Below are 26,054 nucleotides of genomic sequence, written 5' to 3'. Positions count from 1 at the left end.
GCACTGCATCGGTCGACCGGGAACGACGACCAAGGCTAACTCTCCACCGACGCGGATCTGATGGGGGAGGTCTTCCACCTTCATGCTGGCCTTCAGCTTGAGAAGGACGGTCCTGGTGGTTGAGGTCTTGGTTCCCATGCCTTCAACGCGCCACCGTTCCCGGCTCACCTCCTCCACCTTGCCGAAAGCCGCGAAAGCCGTCCGGACGTCCTCGTCGGCAACGCCGTAGAGCAGCCAGTGAAGCCTAAGCTTCACCTGTTGGTCCTGCGGGTCAATGATGAGGCACCGTCGTCCCTTCACTTGAAGTTCCTTCAGGGCAAGCAGCCTTTTCGTTGCAGTTGCATCGCAGAGGGTCACTGCCCAGACGTGGTTGATTTGGTACGCCCCTATGCATACCACATCCGGCAGCAGGCCCGTCGGCAGAAGGGCATCCCTGAAATCCTCCACCTTGTACGGCCTCGCACGTACATCACCGTGCAAAAAGACGGTGTTAATCACCAGTTGTCCTTTAGGCAGCTGCGGCAAAATGAAAGCATAATCCTTATCATCGTTGAGCCTATTTCCGCGGCCAAAAGTGGCCGCTGTTGCTGCTCCACTGGAGCCCATGATCCTGCTGACCGCTCAGCTCGGCTGCCGGAAGCACAATGACTGAACCACCGACGCCCTATGGCGGATTCCAATACATTGTTTGCATCATTCCGTTTTATCTCACAGCTCCTTTCAAAATAGGAAGCTGCGTCGGCCGGGAATCAAACCCGGGCCACCCGCGTGGCAGGCGAGTATTCTACCACTGACCCACCGACGCCCTATGGCGGATTCCAATACATTGTTTGCATCATTCTGTTTTATCTCACAGCTCCTTTCAAAAAAAGGAAGCTGCGTCGGCCGGGAATCGAACCCGGGCCACCCGCGTGGCAGGCGAGTATTCTACCACTGAACCACCGACGCCCTATTTTTTTTTTATTTAATGCCGGTTTTCGACATAACACTGAATATACAAATACTACACACATGTCAGGAATACAAGCTTGCGGGGAAGAAAAAAAAGAAAAAAATTACAATAATGCCGACTGTCCGTATGGGACCGGCGTCGTCAAATTAAAATTCCTTCATGGCTGTCAGAGCTTCTAGCCTCGACAGCCAATCCGGTGCACATTCTTGCAATTTCTGTACATCAACGAACCGCGACATACATTCTCTAAAATATATGTGAACCGGGCGGGCGTCGGCATCGCAATGGTACCCTGCCATGCGAGCCCGCCATATACAGTGGAGTGCATTCAACATAATAAAGTCGTATGGAACTCCCTCTTCATCCTTAATTGGCAGATACCGGATCCCTTGGGGGTCTACAGGTAATTCTTTCTTCAGTGTTCGCTTCAAGACGTCCCAGAAGAACACAGCCGCCCAGCAGTGCAAGAACACGTGATCGATGGTTTCGGGCTTCTTGCAGATCAAGCAGTGTGAACCCCACGGCACAAGACAGCCTCGCTCTTCCATAAATGTATTCACGGAAAGTGTTCCAGTGTGGAGCTTAAAAAAGAAGGTTTTAACCCCTGGTGGCACCTGCATGCGTTTCACCCGTTTAAGGACGTCTTGTCCTGGCCCTCCACTGTATATGGCTCTGTATAAGGGCTCTGGGAACACAATGTCGCACACATCATTATACAGTGTTTTCCTTTTCACTTGACATAGATAATCTTTTGAAAAACGAACTGAAAGGAAGCGCACACTGTCGACCACTTCCTTAAGATAACCCCGAAGTTTTCCGGTCATGCTTGCTGTACTAACTACATACGCCGGCAATGCGTCGCTCAACCTGAGTTGACATACGGTGCGCAGAAAAGCATCGCGCACATCTCGAAAAAACAAAAAGCGGTTGACAAGTTGTCGAACAAAAAGATGTGCCAAGCCAACACCCCCGTCCTTCACTCTTCTAAACAAATTGGTTCGGCTAGCTCTCTCCCATGCTGATCCCCAGATGAAGACCGCGAACACTCTGTGCAGCCTTTGCACATTTGCCCTGGAACAATGCAACACTTGCATAACATAATATAACTTCGCTATAAAAAACATATTACAAATTGTCGCCCTTGAAAAAATAGACTGGTTAGTGCTTGTCCATCTGTCCACTTTTTCTTTCGTTTCATTAGTTCGGTTCCTCCAGTACTCATCGCTGCTCTTGTACCTGTCGAGGGGAACACCCAGATACTTCGTCGGAGTTTTCACCCAGTTGACATTGGCGAAGTATTCCGGTGCCGAAGACCACTCCCCGTGCCACAGCCCGAGGGATTTGCCCCAATTGACTTTGCTGCCCGTGACGTCACAGAAATGTTTTACTACAGCAATTGTTTCAGTCACACTTGGTTCGTCTGTGCAACACACTGCAACGTCATCAGCATACGCTAGCAGCTTCACTTCGGATTCTGCCAATCTAAAACCACGTATATTGTTATTTGCGGTAATGGCCACACACATTGCTTCTATGTATATAGCAAATAACAGAGGACTGAGGGGACAGCCTTGGCGCACTGAAGGCATGATGTTAATGGGGGCCCCCAGCGACTTATTAACAATTAACCTTGTAGTGCAGTTCTGGTACGCCAAGGCCACACCCTCAGTGATGATGGTACCGACATTAACATGATCCAATATGGAGAACAAAATAACGTGAGCGACGCAATCGAACGCTTTCTCAAGATCAAGCTGAAGAACTGCAACGCCGCCACCGGTGACGTCACAGCACTCGAGCACACACCGCATCTTATGGATGTTAGAAAAAATTGTTCGCCCTTTGATTCCACAAGTTTGATGGTCTGTGACGATTTCCTTTATGACACTTTGAAGTCTGGTCGCTAAAATCTTCATAAATATCTTGTAATCCACTTTTGTTAGTGATATGGGCCTATAGGATGATACGAATCTCAGTTTATCTAATTTATCGTTCTTCGGAATTAGAATGGTGTGCGCTTTCCCAAAAGAAGGTGGCAATGATTTCTGCTCGTACGCTTCATTAAACACTTCTACTAATAAAGGGGCCAGTTCTCTTTTCAATGTCTTATATAAGGCGGCGCTGAGTCCATCTGGTCCCGGTGACTTGCCCAAGTTTAAATCGTCGATTGCCTTTTCGACTTCCCTCTCCGTTATTTTCCCTTCTAATCGCTCCTTAGCTTCATCACTCAAACGCGGCATGCGGTGCAGAAAGTCCGCTTTGAAACCCTCTAAATTCGCTTCCTGAAATGCAAAGAGCGACTGATAGTATTGGAAGAAGGCGTGTGCTATGCTCTCGTTGTCGTCAACAACAGCTCCATTCATTAAAAGTTGATCGACATGGTTTCGTCTTCCGTGTGCCTTCTCTAAACCGAGCGCCCTTTTAGTGGGCGTCTCCCCTGCCGCCAGTGCATCTGCTCTTGCTCGCACGATGGCACCTTGATAACGTTCTTTGTCGAACTGTTCAAGCTTTTCCTTGACGCTCCGCACATCGTCTTTGTACAGACCAGGCTCTCTGCACTCAAGCGTTATCAGCTGCTGAAGTAGTGTTCGCAAACCCTTTTCTTTATATTCCCTCTCAAATTTGAGGCAGCTTGACCTTTCTAAGGCTTTCATTTTAACTTTTTGTTTAACACATTCCCACTTTTCTGCTATTGTATCAGCCGCATCTTCGCGTATTTCATTAACCGCATCCCGCACTGCCTTTACAAAAGATGCATCATTTAATAACAAGTCATTGAGTTTCCATAGATGCCAATTAAATGCATGTTCCCTTTTCCTTATACCTATGTTACATTTTACCAGGCAGTGATCCGAAAATGACACGGGTACAACGCAATAACCGTGGCATCTTGGAATCGTGTCCAACGAAATGTACATGCGATCCAGTCGCGCATGACTACTGCCTTGAAAACGCGTAAATGTCACTTGACGCTCCCCTTCCAGACATTGAAAAACATCATCAAGTTCATTTTCATTAATTAATTTTGACAAAACGTCACTACTTCTGTCACGCACGCCGGCATTGTTGGCTCGGTCTCTAGCACTCAACACACAATTGAAGTCCCCTAATAACACAACGCGCTTATTACAGCAAACATATTGTGAGAGGTTCGAAAAAAAGAGGACACGCTCGTCTACAGAATTCGGCGCATAAACGCATATGACGCGAAACTCAAAGTCAGAGATCGTAAAGTCACATAAAACAATCCTTCCATCCAGACAGGACCACACACTTTGAATATGTAAACCCGGCAGCTTCTTCACAAAAAGAATGCACGCCCCGGAGGTGCCTACCGCATGACTCACCACCACAAAGTACCTAGTCGTGAATCGTCGCACCATGCTCCCGGTCTCCTCCTCCCCGTCAACCTTGGTTTCCTGGACGGCTAGTACGTCTATGTCATGGTCCGTTACCAACCGTAGGACCTGACATTGCCTACGACTAGCCGCCAACCCTCGCACATTTAGTGTGGCAATACTAAGTGACGGTATTTCATCCATCTTCATCTAGCGAGAAAAGTAGGCCCGGAGCATGGTGCTTACCCTTCCCGACCAGCCCTTGGCTAGCCGCCTCCGGGGCCATCCGGCTTCCCGGCATTGTTTGTCGTCGACACTTTGATCACAGGCTTTCTTTCAGGCGGCACATTCGGCTTTGGTTTGAAGCCCACCCGCCTCCCCTGGTGCGTCTTTGTCGGTGGTCCCTCGGTGGTGCTGGTCGCACCCTCGCCTTGGTCCTTGGTCTGGTCGTGGGGGCGTTTGACGGGGCCGCCAAGAGTCTCAGTCCGGTCGCCGTCTTTCACAGCCTCGTCCTGCTGCATTGCCGTCATACCGTTGTCGGGCGGGTCTTCACTAATGGTTCCCGTCGCGGGGCCCACAGCAGTCGCGCCCTGCGCCTTCCCACTCCGCTTCTCAGTACCTTGAGCAACCGTGCCTTCTGCGCCGACGGTCGACGTCTCGCCGACTGCCGCTGTTGGTACCAGGTCTCCGATGCCTGTAGCGGCGTCCTCCGTCTCGACCACGTCCATGACGTGCTCTGCGGCCACGTCGTTCACTGCTGGGCTTGTCACGGCGGCGTAGGATTTGACGCAGTCGGCGTCAACATGACCGAACCGTCTGCAGCGAGAACAGCGCGGAACTTTACACTCCCGGCGGACGTGCCCCGTGCCTTGGCAGCGCAGGCACTGCATGGGTCGACCAGGGACGACCACCAATGCCAGCTCTCCGCCGACGCGGACCTGATGAGGAAGGTCTTCCATTTTCACGCCGCTTTTCAGCGTTAGAAGCACAGTCCTGGTTGTCGACGTCTTGTCGCCCAGGCCATGGACGCGCCACCTTTCCCGGCTTACCTCCTCCACCTTGCCGAAAGCCATGAACGCCGTCCGTATGTCCTCGTCTGCAACGCCATAGAGCAGCCAGTGAAGCCTAAGCTTCACCTGCTGGTCTTGCGGGTCCACGATGACACACCGTCTTCCCTTCACTTGCAGTTCCTTAAGGGCCATGAGGCGCTTCGTCGCAGTGGCGTCAGACAGGGTCACCGCCCAGACGTGGTTTATCTGGTACGCCCCTATGCATACCACGTCCGGCAGCAGTCCCGTCGGCAGAAGGGCGTCTCTAAAATCTTCGACCTTGTAAGGTCTGGCGCGTACATCACCGTGTAAAAACACGGTGTTAAAGGCAACTCGTCCTTTCGGCAGCTGAGGCAAAATAAACGGATAATCCTTATCGTCGTCGGTGATCCTGTTTCCGCGACCGAAAGTGGTCGCTGTCGCTGCCCCGGAAGAGGCCATGACCCTACGATCCGAACAGCTCGGCTGCCGGATGCAGAATGTACCACCGACGCCCTATGGCGGATTCCAATACATTGTTTGGATCATTCCGTTTTATCTCACAGCTCCTTTCAAAAAAAGGAAGCTGCGTCTGCCGGGAATCAAACCCGGGCCACCCGCGTGGCAGGCGAGTATTCTACCACTGAACCACCGACGCCCTGTGGCAGATTCCAATACGTTGTTTGGATCATTCCGTTTTATCTCACAGCTCCTTTCAAAATCGGAAGCTGCGTCGGCCGGGAATCGAACCCGGGCCACCCGCGTGGCAGGCGAGTATTCTACCACTGAACCAACGACGCCCTGTGGCACGTTGCAATACATTGTTTGGATCATTCCGTTTTATCTCACAGCTCCTTTCAAAATAGGAAGCTGCGTCGGCCGGGAATCGAACCCGGGCCACCCGCGTGGCAGGCGAGTATTCTACCACTGAACCACCGACGCCCTATGGCGGATTCCAATACATTGTTTGGATCATTCCGTTTTATCTCACAGCTCCTTTCAAAAAAAGGAAGCTGCGTCGGCCGGGAATCAAACCCGGGCCACCCGCGTGGCAGGCGAGTATTCTACCACTGAACCACCGACGCTTTTTTTTTTTTATTTACTACCGGTTTTCAATATAACATCGTACATATGAATTTCACACTCATGACACAAATGCAAGCCTCTTGCAAGAGAAAACGAAGGCGAGAAACAAAAAAGCGCTACAAAGCCGTCTATCCGCATAGGACTGACGTTGTCAAATTAAAATTCCTTCATGACTGTCAGAGGTTCGAGCCTCGACAGCCAATCCGGTACACACTTTTGCATTTCCTGCATTTCAATAAATAAGGACATACACTCTCTGAAATACATACGCGCTGGCCGAGCGTCGCCGTCGCAATGGTACCCGGCCATGCGAGCTCGCCATATAGAGTGGAGGGCGTTCAGCATAATAAGATCATACGGTACTCCGTCTTCATCTTTAATTGGCAGATACCTGATCCCTCGGGGATCCACCGGTAACTCCTTTTTCAGCGTTCGCTTTAGCACGTCCCAAAGGAAAACAGCCGCCCAGCAATGCAAGAAAACGTGATCAATGGTCTCCGGCTTCTGACAGATCAAGCAGTGGGATCCCCACGGCACAAGACAGCCTCGTTCTTCCACAAACGTTTTCACAGAGAGCGTTCCTGTGTGGAGCTTAAAAAAGAAGGTTTTAACCCCCGGTGGCACCTGCATTCGTTTCACCCGTTTAAGGACGTCTTGTCCTGGCCCTCCACTGTATATGGTTCTGTATAACGGCACTGGGAACACAATGTCGCACACATCATTATACAGTTTTTTCCTTTTAACTTCAAACAGATAATCATTTGAAAAACGAACTGACAGGAAACGCACGCTGTCGACCACTTCCTTAAAATAACCTCGAAGTTTTCCGGTCATGCTTGCCCTACTAACAACATGTGTCGGCAATGCGTCGCTCAACCTGATCTGACATACGGTGCGCAGAAACGGATCTCGCACATCTCGAAAAAACAAAAAGCGGTTGACAAGTTGTCGAACAAAAAGATGCATCAAGCCCACACCCCCGTCCTTCACCCTTCTGAACAAATTTGTTCGGCTACATCTCTCCCATGATGAACTCCAGATGAAGACCGCAAACACTCTGTGCAGCCTTTGCACATTTGCTCTAGAACAATGCAGCACTTGCATAACATAATATAACTTCGCTATAAAAAACATATTACAAATTGTTGCCCTTGAAAAAATAGACTGGTTAGTGCTTGTCCATTTGTCCACTTTTTGTTTCGTTTCATTAGTTTGGTTCCTCCAGTACTCATCGCTGCTCTTGTACCTATCGAGGGGAACACCAAGATACTTCGTCGGAGTTTTCACCCACTTGACATTAGCGAAGTACTCCGGTGCTGAAAACCACTCCCCGCGCCACAGCCCGAGGGATTTGCCCCAATTGACTCTGCTGCCCGTGACATCACAGAAATGTTTTACTACAGCAATTGTTTCAGTCACACTTGCTTCGTCTGTGCAACACACTGCAACGTCGTCAGCATACGCTAGCAGCTTCACTTCGGTTTCTGCTAATCTAAAACCACGTATATTGTTGTTTGCGGTGATCGCTACACACATTGCTTCTATGTAGATAGCAAATAACAGAGTACTGAGGGGACAGCCTTGGCGCACTGAACGCATGATGTTAATGGGGGCCCCCAGAGACTTGTTAACAATTAGCCTTGTAGTGCAGTTCTGGTACGCCAAGGCCACGCCCTCAGTGATGATGGTACCGACATTAACATGATCCAGTATGGCGAACAAAATAACGTGAGCAACACAATCGAACGCTTTCTCAAGATCAAGCTGAAGAACTGCAACGCCGCCACCAGTGACGTCACAGCACTCGAGCACACACCGCATCTTATGGATGTTCGAAAAAATTGACCGCCCTTTGATTCCACATGTTTGATGGTCTGCGACTATTTCCTTTATTACGCCTTGAAGTCTAGTCGCTAAGATCTTCATAAATATCTTATAATCAATGTTTGTTAGTGATATGGGCCTGTAGGATGATACTAATCTCAGTTTATCTAATTTATCATTCTTCGGAATTAGAATGGTGTGCGCTTTCCCAAAAGAAGGTGGCAATGATTTCTGCACGTACGCATCATTAAATACTCCTACTAATATAGGGGCCAGTTCTCTTTTAAATGTCTTATATAACGCCGCACTGAGTCCGTCTGGTCCCGGTGACTTGCCCAAGTTTAAATCGTCGATTGCCTTTTCGACTTCCCTCTCCATTATTTTCCCTTCTAATCGCTCCTTAGTTTCATCACTCAAACGCGGCATGCGATGCAGAAAGTCTGCTTTGAAACCCTCTAGATTCGCTTCCTGAAATGCAAAGAGCGACTGGTAGTACTGGAAGAAGGCGTGGGCTATGCTCTCGTTATCGTCAAAAACGGCTCCATTGATTAGAAGGTTATCGACATGGTTTTGTCGTCCGTGAGCCTTCTCTAACCCGAGCGCCCTTTTAGTGGGCGTCTCCCCTGCCGCTAGTGAATCTGCTCTTGCTCGCACGATGGCACCTTGGTAACGTTCTTTGTCGATCTGTTCAAGCTTTTCCTTGACGCTCCGCACATCGTCTTTGTACAGACCAGGCTCTCTGCACTCAAGCGTTATCAGCTGCTGAAGTAGTGTTCGCAAACCCTTTTCTTTATATTCCCTCTCAAATTTAAGACAACTTGACCTTTCTATGGCTTTCATTTTAACCTTTTGTTTAAAACATTCCCACTTTTCTGCTATTGTTTCAGCTGCATCTTCGCGTATTTCATTAACAGCATCCCGTACTCCCTTTACGAAAGATTCATCATTTAATAACAACGTATTCATTTTCCAGATCTCCCAATTAAACGCATGTTTGCTTTTCCCTATACCGACATTACATTTTACGAGACAATGATCTGAGAACGATATGGGTACTACACAATAACCGTGGCATCTTGGAATTGTATCCAGCGAAATGTAGATTCGGTCCAACCGCGCATGGCTACTGCCCTGAAAACGTGTAAAAGTCACATCACGCCCCCCTTCCAGACACTCAAAAACGTCTTCGAGTTTATTTTCACTAATTAGTTTTGATAAGATTTCACTGCTTCTGTCCCGCACACCAGCATTATTGGCTCTATCTCTAGCGCTCATTACACAATTAGTCTCCTAGCAGTATAACGCGCTCATCACATCGAACATACTGCGAAAGGTTCGAAAAGAAAAGGGCGCGCTCGTCTACTGAATTCGGCGCATATACACATATGACGCGGAACTGAACATCACACAAAATAATATCACAAAAAACAAGCCTTCCAGACTGACAAGAAAAAATACTTTGAATGTGCAGTCCAGGCAGTTTCTTCACAAAAAGAATGCACCCCCCAGCGGTGCCTAAGGCATGGCTTACCACCGCAAAATACCTGGTCGTGAAACGGCGCACCATGCTCCCGGTCTCCTCCTCCCCGTCAACCTTAGTCTCCTGGACGGCTAGTACGTCTATATCGTGGTCAGTGACCAACCGTAGCACCTGACTTCGCCTACGACTAGCCGCCAACCCTCTCACGTTTAAAGTGGCAATATTAAGGGACGGTATCTGTGCCATGTTGAGCTAAAGAAAAAAGTAGGCCCGGAGCATGGTGCTTACCGTTCACGACCAGCCCTCGGCTAGCCGCCTCCGGGACCTCCCGGCTTCCCGGCGTTGTTTGTGGGCGCCACTTTGTCCGCAGGCTTTCTCTCAGGTGGGACGTTCGGCTTTGGTTTCAAGCTCGTGCGCCTCCCAAGAGGTGTCTTTGTCGGCGGCCCTTCGCTGGTGCCGGTCGCACCGTCGTTGCGGTCCTTAGTCTGGTCATGGGGGCGCTTGACTGGCGCTCCAAGAGTCGAAGTCCGGTCGCAGTCGAGGACGGCCTCCTCCGGCTGCATTGCCGTCGCATCGTTGTCGGGCGGGTCCTCACTACTGCTCCGCGTAGACTGGACCTCAGCGGTCGCGACCTGCAGCATCCCACTCGGCTTCACGGTAGTATCAGCCACCTTGCTGACCACGCCCAAAGGCGTCGTCCCACTGGCTGTCGCTGTCGAGACCTTGTCTAGCGTTCCTTTAGCAGCGTCCTCCGCTTCGGCCACGTCCATGACGTGCTCTGCCGCAACGTCACTAGCTACTGGACCTGTTACGGTGGCATAAGATCTTACGCAGTCATCGTCGACGTGGCCGAAACGTCTACATAAGGTACATCGGGGGACTCTGCACTCACGGCGGACGTGTCCCGTGCCGTGGCAGCGCAGGCACTGCATCGCTCGACCGGGCACGACGACCAAGGCCAACTCTCCGCCGACGCGTATCTGATGTGGCAGGTCCTCCACTTTCATGCCGCTTTTCAATTTGAGAATGACGGTCCTGGTGGTTGAGGTCTTCGTTGCCATGCCTTCGACGCGCCATCGCTCCCGGCTCACCTCCTCCACCTTGCCGAACGCCGCCAATGCCGTCCGAACGTCCTCGTCGGCAACGCCGTACAGCAGCCAGTGAAGCCTTAGCTTCACCTGCTGATCCTGCGGGTCAACGATGACGCATCGTCGTCCCTTAACTTGAAGTTCCTTAAGGTCCAGCATTCTTCTTGTGGCAGTCGCATCGTTGAAGGTCACTGCCCAGACGTGGTTGATCTGGTACGCCCCTATGCATACCACATTAGGCAGCAGGCCCGTCGACAGAAGGGCGTCCCTGAAATCTTCCACCTTGTACGGTCTCGCACGTACATCACCGTGCAAAAAGACGGTATTAATCCCTACTTGACCTTTAGGCAGTTGCGGCAAAATAAAGGCATAATCTTTATCGTCGTTTAGCCTGGTTCCGCGGCCAGAAGTGGCCGCTGTCGCTGCTCCACTGGAGCCCATGATTCTGCTGACCGCTCAGCTCGGCTGCCGCATGCAGAATGTACCACCGACGCCCTATGGCGGATTCCAATACATTGTTTGCATCATTCTGTTTTATCTCACAGCTCCTTTCAAAAAAAGGAAGCTGCGTCGGCCGGGAATCGAACCCGGGCCACCCGCGTGGCAGGCGAGTATTCTACCACTGAACCACCGACGCCCTATGGCGGATTCCAATACATTGTTTGCATCATTCCGTTTTATCTCACAGCTCCTTTCAAAATAGGAAGCTGCGTCGGCCGGGAATCAAACCCGGGCCACCCGCGTGGCAGGCGAGTATTCTACCACTGAACCACCGACGCCCTGTGGCAGATCCCAATACATTGTTTGGATCATTCCGTTTTATCTCACAGCTCCTTTCAAAATAGGAAGCTGCGTCGGCCGGGAATCGAACCAGGGCCACCCGCGTGGCAGGCGAGTATTCTACCACTGAACCACCGACGCCCTATGGCGGATTCCAATACATTGTTTGGATCATTCCGTTTTATCTCACAGCTCCTTTCAAAAAAAGGAAGCTGCGTCTGCCGGGAATCAAACCCGGGCCACCCGCGTGGCAGGCAAATATTCTACCACTGAACCACCGACGCCCTGTGGCAGATTCCAATACATTGTTTGGATCATTCCGTTTTATCTCACAGCTCCTTTCAAAATAGGAAGCTGCGTCGGCCGGGAATCGAACCCGGGCCACCCGCGTGGCAGGCGAGTATTCTACCACTGAACCACCGACGCCCTATGGCGGATTCCAATACATTGTTTGGATCATTCCGTTTTATCTCACAGCTCCTTTCAAAATAGGAAGCTGCGTCGGCCGGGAATCGAACCCGGGCCACCCGCGTGGCAGGCGAGTATTCTACCACTGAACCACCGACGCCCTGTGGCACGTTGCAATACATTGTTTGGATCATTCCGTTTTATCTCACAGCTCCTTTCAAAATAGGAAGCTGCGTCGGCCGGGAATCGAACCCGGGCCACCCGCGTGGCAGGCGAGTATTCTACCACTGAACCACCGACGCCCTGTGGCAGATTCCAATACATTGTTTGGATCATTCCGTTTTATCTCACAGCTCCTTTCAAAATAGGAAGCTGCGTCGGCCGGGAATCGAACCCGGGCCACCCGCGTGGCAGGCGAGTATTCTACCACTGAACCACCGACTCCCTGTAGCAGATTCCAATACATTGTTTGGATCATTCCGTTTTATCTCACAGCTCCTTTCAAAAAAAGGAAGCTGCGTCCGCCGGGAATCAAACCCGGGCCACCCGCGTGGCAGGCGAGTATTCTGCCACTGAACCACCGACGCCCTATGGCGGATTCCAATACATTGTTTGCATCATTATGTTTTATCTCACAGCTCCTTTCAAAAAAAGGAAGCTGCGTCGGCCGGGAATCAAACCCGGGCCACCCGCGTGGCAGGCAAATATTCTACCACTGAACCACCGACGCCCTGTGGCAGATTCCAATACATTGTTTGGATCATTCCGTTTTATCTCACAGCTCCTTTCAAAATAGGAAGCTGCGTCGGCCGGGAATCGAACCCGGGCCACCCGCGTGGCAGGCGAGTATTCTACCACTGAACCACCGACTCCCTGTGGCAGATTCCAATACATTGTTTGGATCATTCCGTTTTATCTCACAGCTCCTTTCAAAGAAAGGAAGCGGCGTCCGCCGGGAATCAAACCCGGGCCACCCGCGTGGCAGGCGAGTATTCTACCACTGAACCACCTACGCCCTATGGCGGATTCCAATACATTGTTTGCATCATTCCGTTTTATCTCACAGCTCCTTTCAAAATAGGAAGCTGCGTCGGCCGGGAATCGAACCCGGGCCACCCGCGTGGCAGGCGAGTATTCTACCACTGAACCACCGACGCTTTTTTTTTTCTTTATTGCCAGTCCTCGACATAACACAACACAAATTCCTAAATGATATAAACAAAGACCAAAGAAGCAAAAAGGGATGAATACACAAACGGAACAAGGAACAGTAATATTTACATTCGCTGCCGTCCGCTACTGTGGCACGACGTTGTCGGATTAAAATTCCTTTAGTGCTGTAAGGGGTTCAACCCTCGACAGCCACTCAGGAACAGGCTGTTGCATCTTGATCACTTCCACATACCGTTGCATGGATTCACAAAAGTACAGACGCGCCGGTCGGGCATCCGGGTCACAATGGTAACCCGCCATTCTTGCGCGCCATAAACTGTGGAGGCCCGTAAGCATGATCAGGTCGTACGGGAAACCTTCGTCGTCATATACTGGCAGAATCCTGATTCCGTGGGGATCTATAGGTAGCTCCTTTTTTAGAGTCCTTTGTAGCACGTCCCAGAAAAAGACCCCTTCCCAACAGTGGATGAAGACGTGATCTATGCTTTCTGTTTTTTTACATATAAGGCAGTGGGTTCCCCAAGGCATGTAGAACCCACGTTGTTCAAGGAAGAGTTTAACAGGTACAGTACCAGTGTGTAATTTAAAAAAGAACGATTTAGTGGCTGGTTGAACTGGCATCTTCTTCACCCTTTTCAACACATCTAGGCCTGGGCCTCCACTGTACGGGGCTCTGTACATAGGTACCAGCAAAACACTGTCACATAAATCACGATATAACTTTTTCCGTTTTACACTCCACAAATATGCACTTGAAAAACGAACACGCAAAAAGGAAACACTCTGAACTATTTCCCGAAAGAAACCACGGACTGGTCCTGGCATTATTTCCGTACCTACAACGAATTCGGGAAGTGATCTTGACAGCCTCATTTGGATCACCGTGCGCAGAAATGGGTCGTTTGTATCTCGAAAGAAGGAGAATCTATTCACCAGTTGACGCAAGAAGAGGTGCGCCAACCCCAGACCACCATCCTTCACGCGCCGGAAGAGATTATCTCGGCTACATCGCTCCCAGCTTGATGCCCACACGAATACAGCGAACACGCGGTGCAGTTTCTGCATATTAATACGAGAGCACTGTAGTACCTGCATTACGTACCAGATCTTTGCCACGAGAAACATGTTGCACGCTGTAGCTCTCGCGAATATTGATAGGTAACAGGCGTTCCATCGGTCGGCTTTTTCTTTTAGTTGTTTTGTCCGCTCCTTCCAGTACTCGCTACTGTCCTTGTAGGCATCAAGGGGTGCTCCAAGGTACTTAACTGGCGTCGTGACCCAGTTTACGTTCGAAAAGTGGTCTGGTGTAGACGCCCATCTTCCATGCCAAAACCCCAAACATTTCTGCCAGTTAACGTAGCTGTTAGTGACGTTACCAAACTTTTTGACGATATTAACAGTATTCAATACACTTTGTTTGTCCTTACAGCACGCAGCCACATCGTCAGCGTATGCCAGTAGCTTCACTTCTGCTGATTGAAGACTAAACCCCTTAATACGTTCATTTTCAATGATGGCCAGACATAGCGTTTCTATGTAGACACAAAACAGGAGTGGACTGAGTGGACAACCCTGGCGAACGGAGCGCTTCACGTTAATGGGGGCCCCCAACATCTGATTAATTATAAGTCTGGTATAGCAGCTCCGGTACGCCATGGTCACCCCTTCAGTGATTATGTGGCCAAAATTAACGTGTTCAAGGATGGTAAGCAATATGTCGTGAGAAACACAATCAAACGCCTTCTCCAAGTCTAGCTGGAGGATGGCTACTGCATCGCACATGGCGTCACAACACTCCAGCACACACTTCATTTTATGGATGTTAGTGAAAATGGTTCTTCCACGAATACCACACGTCTGGTGTGGGCCGACTACTTCCTGAATAACTGACTGGACCCGTCGTGCCAACACCTTCATCAATATTTTGTAGTCACAGTTAGTAAGCGCTATGGGTCTGTAGGAGGAAAGTTGCTTGAGCTTTTCGGTCTCTTCTGTTTTCGGTATTAGTACTGTATGGGACTGGCCAAAGGATGGTGGAAGTATTTTCAGTTCATATGCTTCATTGAAGACTGCTGTTAAGATAGGAGCTAGGTGGCTTTTGAACGATTTGTACCATGCGGCACAAAGACCGTCTGGACCTGGCGACTTCCCAGGATTCAGGTCTTCGATGGCTTTCATCACTTCATGTTCTGTTAATGGTCGTTCTAAGGTTTCTTTAACCTCACTCGACAGCTGTGGGATTCGTTGCAAAAATAATTTCTTGAAATCGTGCATGTTGACAGGCCTGAATGTAAAAAGTTCTTTGTAATGCTCAAAGAAAGCACGCCCTATATTATTGTTATCCGTTAATACCACCCCTTCATATTCGATAGCCTCAATCTGCTTACGTCTCGAGTGCTTTTTTTCTAACCCCAGTGCTCTTTTCGTTGGCGTTTCCCCGCATGATAGCCTTTCTGCTCTGGCGCGCACTAGCGCACCTCGGAAGCGATCTTCGTCGAATACCTCGAGCTTCTTCTTAACGGCGCGCATATCTTGTTGATAGGCGCCAGGTTGCATGCATTCAAGCTTCGCAAATTTTTCTAGCAATGTTGTTAAATCCTTTTCTCTGGCCTTTTGTTCATATCGCAGTACGCTACTTCTTTCGATTGCCTTCAATTTAATGCTTTGCTTCAGCAACTCCCATTCCTCACCAAATTTCGTAGAACTGTCTGTTCCAAAAGAATTCAGAGCAGCCACTACATTTTCGTTAAAAGTTTCATCCCGTAACAGCTCTGCATTCAATTTCCACAGTTCCCAGACGAACTTGTTTCGTTCTTTCTTCCTGCCCACCGTGCATTTTACCAGGCAGTGGTCAGAATATGATATGGCCGTAACTGTGTAGCACTGGCATTTTTGAACTAAATCATATGAAAGATAGATACGGTCTAAGCGTGCGTGACTTGTGCCCTGAAAGTGAGTGTAGCTTACGTCTCCGTGACCGCGAAAACATTCTGCGATATCTTCTAATTCGAATTCGTGTGTGATCTGCGCCAGGATATCACTACTTTTGTCACAAACCACGCGACGCGTAGACCTATCCTCAGCTTTCAATACGCAGTTGAAGTCGCCTACACAGGCTATCATTTTTTGCACATGTAAATGATGCTTTAAACTCAAAAAGAAATTTGCCCTCTCTTGCACAGTATTAGGCGCATAAATGCAAAACACGCGCCATTGGACATTACAATAGCTGAAGTCACAAAAGACAAGTCGACCAGAAGTACAGGAGAAGTAACCATCTATAACAAGACCAGGGAGCTTCCTCACGAACAGCACACACCCTGCCGAAGTCCCTAAGGCGTGGCTCACTACCGTATAGTAGTTATACGTGAACCTTTGCACCATGCTCCCGGTCTCCTCCTCGCCGTCTACCTTGGTTTCTTGCACTGCTAAAACGTCGAGGTCGTGGTCCACTAGTAGTCTGTAAACCTGACTCTGTTTCCTTTTGGCGGCCAGACCTCGAACGTTTAGCGTGCCGAGGCTAAGCGACGGGTTGGTAGCCATTATTGGTGAAAACCGGAAGGGGAGAAGGCCCGGAGCATGGTGCTCACCTTAACGTCTAGCTGACCGCTAGACGCCTCCGTGGCCATCCGGCGGCCGTCGCCCGGGTTCCTCTTTGGTCGGCTTCGGGGTAAGCCTACGGTCAGTCTCCAGGTTCGGCTTAGGCTTGAGGGTGGAGCGCCTTCCAGGTAGCGTCTTAGCGGGTGGTGCCTCGGAGTCACCGCCGGCCTTTCCGTCGACTTTCTCCTCGTGCTGCAGGGATCTCTTGACCGGTGCCGAGACGGATTCGACGCGGGCGCTAGCAGGGGTCGCGTTGTCGTCCGCCTCTGCCTGCGTTGCATCCGTAGCTGGCTGGTGGCTCTCATTTTCTTGTGGGGCCGTCTTCACGCTCTCGACTGTAGCTGCTGGTTCTTTGGGGGGAGGGATATTCCTTCCTCCTTCGGCTTGCTTGGTCGTCGCGCCGGTTTCTGCCGCCACTTTGCCGTTTCCAGCTCCCGTGGCCGCTTCCTCCGCCTCGGTCACGTCCATTACATGGTCTAACGTCGACGGCTCGCACTCCGCCGAACCCGCGGCTACTGCGTATGAACGCACACAGTCCGCGTCGTTGTGTCCAAAACGCCTGCACCGCGAGCAACGGGGAACCTTGCATTCACGACGAACGTGGCCAGAGCCCCGGCAGCGCAGGCACTGCATGGGACGTCCTGGGGCTACCACCAGCGCAAGCTCGCCGGCGACGCGGATCTGGTGGGGCAGGTCGTCGACTTTCATTCCTGCCTTCAGCTGCAGCAGCACTGCTCGGGTCGTCGAGCCCTTGTCGGAAACGCCATCCACTCGCCAGCGCTCCCGGGTCACTTCCGTCACCTTGCCGAAGGAGGCCAGCGCGGTCTTGACGTCTTCGTCGTCCACCCCATGCAGAAGCCAGTGGATACGAAGCTTCACCTGTTGTTCCTTGGGGTCGATGACCAGGCAGGGACGCCCCTTCACCTGCAGCTCCTTTAGGGCCGCCACCTTTTCGGCAGCCTCGGCTGTCTTCATCGTCACCGCCCATACATGGTTTATTTGGTATGCTCCAAGGGCGACGACGCCAGAGAGCATACCAACAGCTTGAAGCGCGTCTCGAAAATCTTCTACACGAAACGGGCGAACACGAGCGTCGCCGTGCAAAAAAACTGTGTTCAAAACAATACATCCTGTAGGTAGGCAAGGCAAAATTATTTGGTAATCTTTATCTTCTTCCGTCGAAAGCCTGTTGCCGCGGCTAACAGCCGCATATGCCGCTCCATTGGAGCCCATGATCCCGCGATCCGTTCAGCTCGGGAGCCGGAAGCAGAATGACTGAACCACCGACGCCCTATGGCGGATTCCAATACATTGTTTGCATCATTCCGTTTTATCTCACAGCTCCTTTCAAAATAGGAAGCTGCGTCGGCCGGGAATCAAACCCGGGCCACCCGCGTGGCAGGGGAGTATTCTACCACTGAACCACCGACGCCCTGTGGCACGTTGCAATACATTGTTTGGATCATTCCGTTTTATCTCACAGCTCCTTTCAAAAAAAGGAAGCTGCGTCTGCCGGGAATCAAACCTGGGCCACCCGCGTGGCAGGCGAGTATTCTACCACTGAACCACCGACGCCCTGTGGCAGATCCCAATACATTGTTTGGATCATTCCGTTTTATCTCACAGCTCCTTTCAAAATAGGAAGCTGCGTCGCCCGGGAATCGAACCCGGGCCACCCGCGTGGCAGGCGAGTATTCTACCACTGAACCACCGACGCCCTGTGGCAGATTCCAATACATTGTTTGGATCATTCCGTTTTATCTCACAGCTCCTTTCAAAATAGGAAGCTGCGTCGGCCGGGAATCGAACCCGGGCCACCCGCGTGGCAGGCGAGTATTCTACCACTGAACCACCGACGCCCTGTGGCACGTTGCAATACATTGTTTGGATCATTCCGTTTTATCTCACAGCTCCTTTCAAAAAAAGGAAGCTGCGTCTGCCGGGAATCAAACCTGGGCCACCCGCGTGGCAGGCGAGTATTCTACCACTGAACCACCGACTTTTCTTTCTTTATTGCCTGGCTGTGGTACATAATTTCACAAGAGGCAACGCTCACCAAAACGAATACAAAAGTAGAATATACATTTTCTCTATGTGCACATATTACAAAGCATTGTGCTGGCTCAGTCCAATCAAAATTCGCGCAATGCTACCAACGGTTCTACTCTTGGGAGCCACTCCGGCGGTTCCGCTTCCGCTTTATGGATAGCGACAAACCAGTGCATGTTTTCCCTGAAGTACATACGTGCAGGCTGCGCATCTTTATCGACATGGTATCCTGCCATTCTCGCGCGCCAAATACAATGGAGGCCCAAGAGCATAATTAAATCAAAAGGCACCCCATCCTCATTATATATGCTTAAGTAGCGGATGCCATACGGGTCCAGTGGAAATTCTTTCTTTAGTGTCCTCTGCAAAACATCCCAGAAGAACACGCCTTCCCAACAGTGTAAGAAAACATGATCTATTGTCTGTGGCTGCTTGCAAATTAAACAGTGCGTTCCCCACGGTAAATACACCCCTTTTCTCTCCAAAAACTTCTTAACTGGTAACGTTCCCGTGTGTAATTTGAAAAAAGAAGGTTTTGGTTCCTGGCGGGACCTGCATTTTCTTTACTCTCGTTAAAACATCGCTGCTTGGGCCTCCACCGTACTAAGACCTGTACAGTGGCACTCGGAAAAGAACGTCGCACAAAGCACAGTACAGTTTCTTTTTGGTCACACCGGACAGGTAATCATTCGAGAAGCGCATTGAAAGAAATCGGACACTCGATACAACTTCTTTGTAAAACCCTCGAATCCCTCCCGAAAACTCTTCGGTTACTCAGCCTCATTTGACATACCGTGCGCAAGAAAGGGTCGGTTGCCTCCCTAAAGAACAAGAACCGGTTTACCAACTGCCGTACAAAGAGATGGCCCAATTCCAGCCCCCCGTCTTTTACCCGCCGGAACAAGTTGGTGCGGCTGCAGCGCTCCCATTGCGACGCCCAGACAAAGACGGCGAAAATCCTGTGTAGCTTCTGAACATTTGACCGTGAAGAGTGCAATACTTGCATTACGTACCAAAGCTTGCTGATAAAGAAAAGGTTACAAACGGTGGCTCTGGCAAAAATAGAGAGATTAGTGCCTTTCCACTTCTCAGCTCTCTCCCGTGTGTCTTTGACCTGCCCTTTCCAGTACTGCTCGCTATCGCGATAGGCATCTAGCGGGACGCCCAAGTACTTGCCTGGGGTCGTCACCCAATGCACGTTGGCAAAATGATCTGGCTTCGTTGGCCACGATCCATGCCAGAGCCCGAGGCACTTCGACCAGTTAACTACACTACCAGTGACATGGCTAAATTTACGGACACATTTGACAGCCTCAATTATGCTCCCCTGATCTTCCGCAAAAACAGCGACATCATCTGCATAAGCCAGCAGCTTCACTTTAACTGCTTGGAGCTTAAATCCTCTAATTCTACTGTTTTCAATCAATCTCATACACAGGGTTTCAATGTAGATACAAAGCAACAGAGGGCTGAGGGGGCAGCCCTGACGCACAGAACGTTGCAGCCTAATGGGAGCCCCCAAACTCTTCACTATCAATCTGGTCGTGCAGTTACGGTACGCCAGGGCCACCCCCTCGCAAATTACAGATCCGAGATTGGCATAGTCTAAAACGGCAAACAAGATTTCATGAGCCACTCAATCAAAAAGCCTTCTCGAGGTCAATCTGTAAAATGGCAATCCGACTATTACAATCATCACAGCACTCAAGTACACTGCGCGCTGTGTGAATATTAGTTACAATAGTCCGGCCTTTAATCCCACATGTCTGGTGAGGCCCGACGATGTCCTGTATCACTGACTGCAATCTCCGCGCCAATATCTTCATAAAGATTTTATACACGATATTAGTGAGTGCTATGGGACGATACGCCGTGACATATCTTAATTTCGCTGCATCATCAGTCTTAGGAATGAGTACTGTGTGTGACATCCCATAAGACGGAGGCAATGTGTTCCATTTGTAAGCTTCGTTAAAGATTACATTCAATACAGGGCTAATTTCGTGTTTAAATTTCTTATAAAAACCGGCGCTAAAGCCGTCTGGTCCAGGCGATTTTCCGGGGTTTAAGTTGTCTATGGCCTGTTCAACTTCGGATTCTGTTATCTCTAGTTCCAATCTTTGTTTTCTGTCGTCGTCCAGTCGGGGTATAGCACGCAGAAACTCATTCCCAAATGTGGTAGCGTCTACTTTGTGGTACGAGAATAGCGCCTGGTAATGCTCATGAAAAGCTGCTTTGATGTCGTCTGTGTCTGTTGATAAAGTCCCGCCCCATTCTATTCCGTTGATGGGATTCCTTTCAGCGCGTGCTTTTTCTAAGCCTAGCGCTCGTTTCGCCGGCGCTTCGCCAGCAGCTATGTCCTCAGCCCTTGCCCTCACCAGTGCTCCCCGATAGCGTTGCTCTATAAGTTGCTGTAACTGTTGTGGCATTTTTTTTTGTCTTCTATTGATTTGCCCGGTGCCTGAGATTCCTGCCTGAGCAGTTTATGAAGAAGCGTCTTTAACTCGGTCTCTTTTTGTTTCTCCGCGTAACGAATACAGGTAGCCCTCTCTATTGCCTTTATTTTTAGGGTTTCCTTACTCAGCTCCCAGTGTTGCCATACGTGAAGATTTTTACTGGGGTCTATTTTCCTTATTTCTTCTCTTACTGCTCGGGTAAAAGGTTCATCCTCAAGAAGCTTGTTATTTAATTTCCACATTTCCCATGAGAAAGCGTTACATCGTTTTGGAATTCCTATGCAGCATTGAACCAAGCAATGGTCAGAAAAAGACACTGGCACTACCCCGTAACTTTTACACTGCGGAACGATGTCAACAGACGCATAAATGCGGTCGAGCCGTGCATGACTAGAGCCCTCAAATCGTGTGTACTTTACAGCACGCGCTCCTTCGAGGCACTCTGCCACATCCTCTAGGTCCCAGTTCTCAACGATTCGCGACCACACTTCAGTGCTTTTGCCTCTAAACGCACGAACGCTTGTTTTATCACGCGCACTAAGGACACAGTTGAAATCGCCCATTACTATGAGCTGTCTTCCCTTGCATAGACGCTCTTCAACGTGGTGAAAAAACTGAGCCCTTTCATCCACCTTATTGGGCGCGTACAAGCACACAATACGCCACTCGTTGTTGTTGAACGAAAAATCGACGACAATACACCGTCCCGACACACACGAAAAAATTGCATGCACCTCTAGCCCCGGCAACAAAAAGGACACAGCCAGCGGATGTGCCCACCGCATGACTTACTACGGCAGAAAACCTAGACGTGAAACGCCGCACCATAACGCCGGTCTCGTCTTCGCCATCGACTTTCGTCTCCTGCAGGGCTACCACATCAATGTCGTGCTCCGTTATTATCCGGTAAAGCTGACCTTGCTTTCTTTTCCCTGCTAGCCCTCGAAGATATAGAGTGGCGACTTTCAACGCACACGTTGGAGCCATTTCAACAAAAGGGGAAGAGACCGGCAATATGGTGCTTACCTCTCGCGGCCAGCACGAGGCTAGGCGTCGCCATCGCCGCCAGTGCTGTCCGGCGGAAGAACGTGAGCGTGTCCTACGGACTCCGAATTTCCGGCACGCTTGTCTACCGGAACGTTAGGGCGCGGCCGAAACGATGAACGCCGGCCTTGCGGCGCCTTTGCCGGGGGCTCCTCGGCTCCAGGCGTCGCCGTCCGGTCACCGTCGGCGCTGGTTTCGGCGTGGGAGCGCTTCGACGCAGCGGAGACGCTGGTCGGCGAGCGGGCACCACTCTTGTCCGGTTGCAGCTCATTCGGACCCTTGGGCTCTGTGGCACGTTTCAAATACATTGTTTGGATCATTCCGTTTTATCTCACAGCTCCTTTCAAAAAAGGAAGCTGCGTCGGCCGGGAATCGAACCCGGGCCACCCGCGTGGCAGGTGACTATTCTACCACTGAACCACCGACGCTTTCTTTTTTCTTTATTGCCAGTGCTCCAGATATCACAACACAAATTCCTAAATGATATAAACAAAGACCAAAGTAGCAAAAAGGAATGAATACACAAACGAAACAAAGAACAGTAATATTTACATTCGTTGCCGTCCGCTACTGTGGCACGACGTTGTCGGATTAAAATTCCTTTAGTGCTGTCAGGGGCTCAACCCTCGACAGCGACTCAGAAACAGGCTGTTGCAACTTCTGCACTTCCACATACCATTGCATGGATTCACAAAAGTACAGACGCGCCGGTCGGGCATCCGGGTCACAATGGTAACCCGACATTCTTGCCCGCCATAAACAGTGGAGGCCCGTAAGCATGATCAAGTCGTACGGGAAACCTTCGTCGTCGTATACTGGCAGAAACCTGATTCCGTGGGGATCTATAGGTAGCATCTTTTTTAGAGTCCTGTGTAACACGTCCCAGAAAAAGACCCCTTCCCAAAAGTGGATGAAGACATGATCTATGCTTTCTGTTTTTTTACATATAAGGCAGTGGGTTCACCATGGCATGTAGAACCCACATTGTTCAAGGAAGATTTTAACAGGTAGAGTACCGGTGTGTGATTTAGTGGCTGGTTGAACTGGCATCTTCTTCACCCTTTCCAATACATCTAGGCCTGGGCCTCCACTGTACGGGGCTCTGTACATGGATTTCCAGCAAAACACTGTCACATAAATCACGATATAACTTTTTTCCGTTTTACACTCCACAAATATGCACTAGAAAACGAACACGCAGAAAGGAAACACCCTGAATTATTTCCCTAAAGAAACCACGAACTGGTCCTGGCATTATTTCGGTGCCTACAACGAATTCGGGAAGTGATCTTGACAACCTCATTTGGATAACGGTGCGTAGAAATGGGTCTTTGTGTTTCGTAAAAAGAAGAACCTGTTTACTAGTTGACGCAAGAAGAGGTGCGCCAACTCCAGACCACCATACTTCACGCGCCGGAAGAGATTATCTCGGCTACATCGCTCCCAGCTCGATGCCCACACGAAAACAGCGAACACGCGGTGCAGTTTCTGCACATTAATCCGAGAGCACTGTAGTACCAGCATTACGTACCAGATCTTTGTTACGAGAAACATGTTGCAGGCTGTTGCTTTCGCGAACATTGACAGGTGGCCAGCGTTCCATCGGTCGGCTTTTTCTTTTATTTCTTTTGTCCGCTCCTTCCAGTACTCGCTACTGTCCTTGTAGGCATCAAGGGGTGCGCCAAGGTACTTAACTGGCGTCGTGATCCAGGGGACGTTCGAAAAGTGGTCTGGTGTTGACGCCCATCGCCCGTGCCAGAACCCCAAACATTTCTGCCAGTTCACGAAGCTATTAGTGGCATTACCAAACTGTCTGACGATACTCACGGCGTTCAATACACTTTGCGTATCTTTACAACATACAGCCACATCGTCAGCATATGCCAATAACTTCACCTCTGCTGCTTGGAGGCAAAATCCCTTAATGTATTCATTTTCAATGATGGCCTGACATAGCGTTACTATGTAAACACAAAACAGGAGTGGGCTAAGTGGACAACCCTGGCCTACGGAGCGCTTCACGTTAATGGGGGCCCCCAGCATTTGACTAATTTGATTAAGTCTCGTATAGCAACTCCGGTACGCCATGGTCACCCCCTCAGTGATTATGTGCCAAAATTTACATGTTCTAGGATGGTGAGCAATATCTCGTGAGGAACGCAATGAAATGCTTTCTCCAAGTCAAGCTGGAGGATCGCAACTGCATCACACATGGCATCACAACACTCCAGCACACACTTCGACTTATGGATGTTACTGAAGATGGTTCTTCCGCGAATGCCACACGTCTGGTGTGGGCCGACTACTACTTCCTTAATGACTGACTGCATACGCCGTGCCAGCACCTTCATCAGTATTTTGTAGTCGCAGTTAGTAAGCGCTATGGGTCTATAGGAGGAAAGTTGCTTGAGCTTCTCGGTCTCTTCTGTTTTAGGTATTAGTACTGTATGGTACTGGCTGAAAGATGGTGGAAATATTTTCATTTTGTATGCTTCATTGAAAACTGCGGTCAAGATAGGAGCTAGGTGGCTTTTGAACAATTTGTACCAAGCGGCGCAAAGACCGTCTGGACCTGGTGACTTGCCAGGGTTCAGGTCTTCGATGGCCTTTATCACTTCCTGTTCAGTTATTCGTCCTTCCAACGTTTCTTTAACGTCACTCGACAGCTGTGGCATTCGCAGCAAAAATAAGTGCTTGAAACTTTGCATGTTGACGGGCCTGAATGCTAAAAGCTTTTGGAAATGTTCAAAGAAGGCGCGCCCTATATTCTTCATATCAGTTACTACCACCCCGTTATATTCGATGGCCTCAATCTGTTTGCGTCTGGAGTGCTTTTTTTCTAATCCCAGTGCTCCTTTCGAAGGCATTTCCCCGCATGCTAGTCTTTCTGCTCTCGCACGCACGAGCGCGCCTCGATAACGCTCTTCATCGAAAACCTCGAGCTTTTTCTTAATAGCACGCATATCTTCATGATAAGCGCCGGGTTGCATGCATTCTAGCGTCACAAATTTTTCCAATAATGTTTTTAAATCCCTTTCTCTTGCCTTCTCTTCATGTCGTAGTACGCTGCTTCTTTCAATTGCCTTGATTTTAATAGTTTGTTTCAACAGCTCCTCGCCCAACTTCACAGAACTGTCTTTTCCAAAAGAATTCAGAGCATTCACTACCGTTTCGTTAAAAGTATCATCCCGTAGAAGCTCAGCATTCATCGTCCACAGTTCCCAGACGAATTCTTTTCGTTCTTTTTTGCGGCCCACCCTGCATTTTACCAGGCAGTGGTCAGAAAAGGATACGGCAGAAACTGCATAGCACTGGCATTTTTCTACTGATTGATATGATAGATAGATACGGTCTGATCGTGCATGACTTATTCCCTCGAAGTGGGTGTACCTCACTTCTCGGTCAGCCCCGAAACACTGAGCGATATCCTCTAATTCAAATTCGTGTACGATCTGCGCCATGATATCGCTGCTTTTGTCATAAATTACGCGTCGCGTAGACCTATCCTCGATGTTCAATACACAATTGAAGTCTCCAACACAGACTATCCTTTTGTGCACAGAGAAGTGGTGCTTCAAGTTCAAAAAGAAATTTACTCTTTCTTGCACTGTATTACCCGCATAAATGCACAGCACGCGCCATTGGACATCGCAATAGCTCAAATCACAAACGACAAGTCGACCGGAAGAGCACGAGAAGTAACCGTCTATAACCAGGCCTGGAAGCTTCCTCACGAACAAGACACACC

At 49.8% G+C, this 26,054-nt stretch overlaps 15 non-coding genes across 15 annotated transcripts; all 15 read right to left on the bottom strand.

The window, feature by feature from the left end:
• Window positions 1–877: 877 nt before the first annotated feature.
• On the bottom strand, window positions 878–948 carry TRNAG-GCC (transfer RNA glycine (anticodon GCC)). Its single transcript has one exon. It is a non-coding gene; the product is annotated as a tRNA-Gly (tRNA).
• A 5,099-nt stretch (window positions 949–6,047) lies between these two features.
• Window positions 6,048–6,118, bottom strand: TRNAG-GCC (transfer RNA glycine (anticodon GCC)). The gene has a single exon. It is a non-coding gene; the product is annotated as a tRNA-Gly (tRNA).
• Window positions 6,119–6,189: 71 nt separating this feature from the next.
• TRNAG-GCC (transfer RNA glycine (anticodon GCC)) lies at window positions 6,190–6,260 on the bottom strand. The gene has a single exon. It is a non-coding gene; the product is annotated as a tRNA-Gly (tRNA).
• A 72-nt stretch (window positions 6,261–6,332) lies between these two features.
• TRNAG-GCC (transfer RNA glycine (anticodon GCC)) lies at window positions 6,333–6,403 on the bottom strand. The gene has a single exon. It is a non-coding gene; the product is annotated as a tRNA-Gly (tRNA).
• Window positions 6,404–11,362: 4,959 nt separating this feature from the next.
• Window positions 11,363–11,433, bottom strand: TRNAG-GCC (transfer RNA glycine (anticodon GCC)). Its single transcript has one exon. It is a non-coding gene; the product is annotated as a tRNA-Gly (tRNA).
• Window positions 11,434–11,504: 71 nt separating this feature from the next.
• TRNAG-GCC (transfer RNA glycine (anticodon GCC)) lies at window positions 11,505–11,575 on the bottom strand. Its single transcript has one exon. It is a non-coding gene; the product is annotated as a tRNA-Gly (tRNA).
• Window positions 11,576–11,646: 71 nt separating this feature from the next.
• On the bottom strand, window positions 11,647–11,717 carry TRNAG-GCC (transfer RNA glycine (anticodon GCC)). Its single transcript has one exon. It is a non-coding gene; the product is annotated as a tRNA-Gly (tRNA).
• A 214-nt stretch (window positions 11,718–11,931) lies between these two features.
• Window positions 11,932–12,002, bottom strand: TRNAG-GCC (transfer RNA glycine (anticodon GCC)). The gene has a single exon. It is a non-coding gene; the product is annotated as a tRNA-Gly (tRNA).
• Window positions 12,003–12,073: 71 nt separating this feature from the next.
• TRNAG-GCC (transfer RNA glycine (anticodon GCC)) lies at window positions 12,074–12,144 on the bottom strand. The gene has a single exon. It is a non-coding gene; the product is annotated as a tRNA-Gly (tRNA).
• Window positions 12,145–12,215: 71 nt separating this feature from the next.
• On the bottom strand, window positions 12,216–12,286 carry TRNAG-GCC (transfer RNA glycine (anticodon GCC)). The gene has a single exon. It is a non-coding gene; the product is annotated as a tRNA-Gly (tRNA).
• A 71-nt stretch (window positions 12,287–12,357) lies between these two features.
• TRNAG-GCC (transfer RNA glycine (anticodon GCC)) lies at window positions 12,358–12,428 on the bottom strand. The gene has a single exon. It is a non-coding gene; the product is annotated as a tRNA-Gly (tRNA).
• A 357-nt stretch (window positions 12,429–12,785) lies between these two features.
• On the bottom strand, window positions 12,786–12,856 carry TRNAG-GCC (transfer RNA glycine (anticodon GCC)). The gene has a single exon. It is a non-coding gene; the product is annotated as a tRNA-Gly (tRNA).
• Window positions 12,857–13,070: 214 nt separating this feature from the next.
• Window positions 13,071–13,141, bottom strand: TRNAG-GCC (transfer RNA glycine (anticodon GCC)). Its single transcript has one exon. It is a non-coding gene; the product is annotated as a tRNA-Gly (tRNA).
• A 5,262-nt stretch (window positions 13,142–18,403) lies between these two features.
• On the bottom strand, window positions 18,404–18,474 carry TRNAG-GCC (transfer RNA glycine (anticodon GCC)). The gene has a single exon. It is a non-coding gene; the product is annotated as a tRNA-Gly (tRNA).
• A 71-nt stretch (window positions 18,475–18,545) lies between these two features.
• On the bottom strand, window positions 18,546–18,616 carry TRNAG-GCC (transfer RNA glycine (anticodon GCC)). The gene has a single exon. It is a non-coding gene; the product is annotated as a tRNA-Gly (tRNA).
• Window positions 18,617–26,054: the final 7,438 nt, after the last annotated feature.

Source organism: Dermacentor variabilis, chromosome 4 (assembly GCF_050947875.1).
Source record: "Dermacentor variabilis isolate Ectoservices chromosome 4, ASM5094787v1, whole genome shotgun sequence".
Classification (NCBI taxonomy): Eukaryota; Metazoa; Arthropoda; class Arachnida; order Ixodida; family Ixodidae; genus Dermacentor; species Dermacentor variabilis.
The sequence above is the reverse complement of the archived record's forward strand: the minus strand, read 5'-3'. Positions and strand labels throughout refer to the sequence as shown.